Raw genomic sequence first — 3,791 nt, forward strand, 5'->3', positions numbered from 1 at the left:
GACCATTATATTGTCATGTGTTGTGAGTAACACAAGGGGTGCTTGGCAACAAATGTTGGCAGGATGTTTGAAGAATGATGCTTCTAGGCCATGGTCTGCTGCACACTGAAAACAGCCATTACTACTGACAAGCAGTACCTATCTTGCTCATTAAGTGCTGAGCCGCCTCTCAAGTGCAGTTCAAGCAATAAGACTGGAGTCTGAGACTTGGCCAGATTTTCTTCTTTTTTGTAAGTATTGTTGCATGAATGAGTCAGGTTGATCAATGAGCACTATGACTGGTCACAAAAAAGGTAATATTTTCTGTAGTGAACTAATAATGGTCTCTCTCTCATATGGGGACTGTGTATTTATATATATATATATATATATATATATATATATATATAGAGCTATAGATAGATAGATAGATATAGATATATAGATAGATAGATATATACATAGATAGATATAGGTAGAACTATTACCTTTATAAAACAACCATGTGTCATAGTAAAGGAACTAAAATCCTGTGTGAAGCAACAGGGTGGTAGATCATATGCAAAAGCTGGAAGTGTCTTCTCTACACACTATGGCTGTTATAATTTCACCCATATGAGTAAGTGCTAGGTTTTGCAATACAAATTATATTTGCCTAGAGATCTCAACAAAGCATACGCATCGAGGCACCTGTTTTGCATGTTAGTGGTGTAGCCGTCTACCAGATGGTGGTTTGACTTTAAATTCTTTGATTCACATGCAAACAACAACCCTAAGCCTTCCACAACTGAGAAAAAGGGAATAACCCATCACCCTGCAAACAGACCATTCTAGAGATTGAAAACCCTTTAAAATCCTGTGTTGACAATTTCCTGGGATTTTAATCTTTTTAGGAATAGTGAAGGCTGTCATTTCCTCCTTTTGTGTTTTCTTTGCAGGAGGCAATCAAGCACAGGAATCAAGAGAGTTTTGGTTTCAAATCTGACTTTTTGAGGAGAAATGTTCTGATGTTATTATAGTCCTGAAATGTACAAATGAGGACATCTATTTTAAGGATCATATTGTCTTTACTCAATGCATATTTTCTTTTAAAATAAAAATAAGCTTGCTGTTCTTCCATTCTCTCAAGGTAGAATACCAGTCTTTGAATTCATTTTGCTTTCGGAGCTGATTCATTCAATACAAAAAGGCGGAGACAATTCATTCAGTACAAAAGCCCTTTCTTATAAAAGGTAGCACATTAAATGTCATTCCTGCTGCACCCTGTCTCTGTTTGACCGGGTACTAAATATACTTGCAAGGAAATTCACTCTCTGGCCAGTCAAATTCATGTAACCTCCTTTCAGGTCTCCTTTTTGCCCATCTATGAGAAGGGAAGAAAGGATTGGGTTGTAAAGACCGACGTAGGAAATTATGTAAGAAAGGACACATTTAACAGGATCACAGGGTTCAGATGTCACTGCCACAAAGGTACCATGGTGGAGTGATGGAGGGTGAGGGGTCAGGTAAGCTGAAAGATAATGGCTAACATCTGTGAATGGGGATACGAGGCAAGGCAAGCAGGTGGGAAACGAGAGCAAAGGGGATGTTAATGTGGGAAAGAAGGTTGTTCCCTCTCGAGGAGATAAAAGCATTCCTCCTGTTGCTGAAGGTTATCGGGTTGCAGGTTGAGAGAGGCCGAGAAAAGGCAATGCAGAAACGAACAAGCCTGTTTTCAATGCTTCAATAACAATACTTTTTAACCATTTTAGCAGCATGGCTCTAGGGATGTCATTGGTTTATTATCAGGTCAAATTTCCAAATTGTCATTCCCAGGCTTAGCTGTACTTTGTGTTTAGTGCTAATTAGCTAATGTGAGTATGCCAACATGCTAAACTAAGATGGTCAACACTTGACCTGTCATTGTGAGCATGTTTACATTAGCATAAACAATAAAATACATTATTACATTATTACATTATTACATTAACAACACATTCACTCACCGGTCACTTTATTAGGTACACCTGCTCAATTGCTTGACACAAATAGCTAATCAGCCAATCACAGGGCAGAAACTCAATGCATTTAGACATGTAGACGTGGACAAGAAAACTTTCTGAAGTTCAAACCGAGCATCAGAATGGGGAAGAAAGGGGATTTAAGTGACTTTGAGCATGGCATGTTGTTGGGGCCAGACGGGCTGGTCTGAGTATTTCAGAAACTGCTGATCTACTGGGATTTTCACGCACAACCATCTATAGGGTTTACAGAAAAGGGTCCGAAAAAGAGAAAATATCCAGTGAGCGGCAGTTGTGTGGCCAAAAATGCCTTGTTGATGTCAGAGGAGAATGGGCAGATTCGAGATCAACAGTAACACAAAGTAAGGCAACAGTAACACAAATAATCGTTACAACCAAGGTATGCAGAATAATATCTCTGAAAGCACAATACGTCAAACCTTCAAGTGGATGGGCTACAGCAGCAGAACACCACACCGTGTGCCACTTCTGTCAGTTAAGAACAGGAAACTGAGGCTACAATTTGCACAATGTTGGGCAATAGAAGATTGGAAAAATGTTGCCTGGTCTGATGAGTCTCAACTTCAGCTGTGACATGGTAGGGTCAGAATTTGGTGTAAATGACATGAAAGCATGGATCCATCCTGCCTTGTTTCAACGGGCTGGTGGTGGTGGTGTAATATGTGGGGATATTTTCTTGGCACACTTTGTGCCCCTTAGTACCAATCGAGCAGTGTTTAAAATGTGACAGCCTACCTGAGTATTGTTGCTGAACATGTCCATTCCTTTATGCCCACAGTGTACCTATCTTCTGATTGCTACTTCCAGCAGGATCATGCACCACGTTACAAAGTTCAAATCATCGATAGCTGGTTTCTTGAACATGACAGTGAGTTCACTGTACTCCAATGGCCTCCGCAGTCACCAGATCAATCTAATACGGCACCTTTGGGATGTCATGGAACGGGAGATCTGCATCATGGATGCAGCAACTGTGTGATGCTATCATGTCAATATGGACCAAAGTCTCTGAGGAATGTTTCCAACACCTTGTTTAAAGTATGCCATTAAGAATTACAGCAGTTCTGAAGGGTGTCCTACCCGATACAAGCTAGGTGTACCAAATAAAGTGGCCGGTGAGTGTTAATTGATATGTTGTTCCAAAACAGCCTGTTTCTGTATGTCTGTATACAAGCATTTTAGTGGAAAATGAATGTATGGATGAAATCTGTCACATTTTGTTGGTAAAAATAATCACAATGAGTGGCAATGAGTATAAATAAAAAGAAAAAAATTATAGAATTTTACCATTAACCACTGTTGTGTTGGGATTGTTGAAATACCGTATGACTGAGGCTGATCGTTGTCTTTAGTGTGCATGACCTTGGGTATTTGTGGGGTACACAGTCTGATGTCTATTACACAGCTAATGTATATGGAGGGACACACATTCACACAGTTTTACAATCATCAGATCCCTTTGGACCATGACCTTTTTGATGTGCTAACCACTGAGAAATTGTGCCACCCCCGCATAATCCAATATAAATGAAAATCCAAACTGAAGCTGACTGTACTAAAGCCCAAACATTAAAATGTGAGTTGCTGGCCTAAGATACACCTTCCACTATAAATCCTTTCATGTGAAATCCAATCATAATCTAAGACTGTTTGTAGAATACTGGATAATTGAGAACATATCTAAGCTTAGAAGGTCTATCTGTCACAGAAAAACATGGACAGTAATTGAAGCTACTCTGATCACAGCAACAAGATTGCATCAACGTTGCAGTTACATAAACATGAAAAACA

Source organism: Micropterus dolomieu, linkage group LG20 (assembly GCF_021292245.1).
Source record: "Micropterus dolomieu isolate WLL.071019.BEF.003 ecotype Adirondacks linkage group LG20, ASM2129224v1, whole genome shotgun sequence".
In the NCBI taxonomy this organism is placed as follows: Eukaryota; Metazoa; Chordata; class Actinopteri; order Centrarchiformes; family Centrarchidae; genus Micropterus; species Micropterus dolomieu.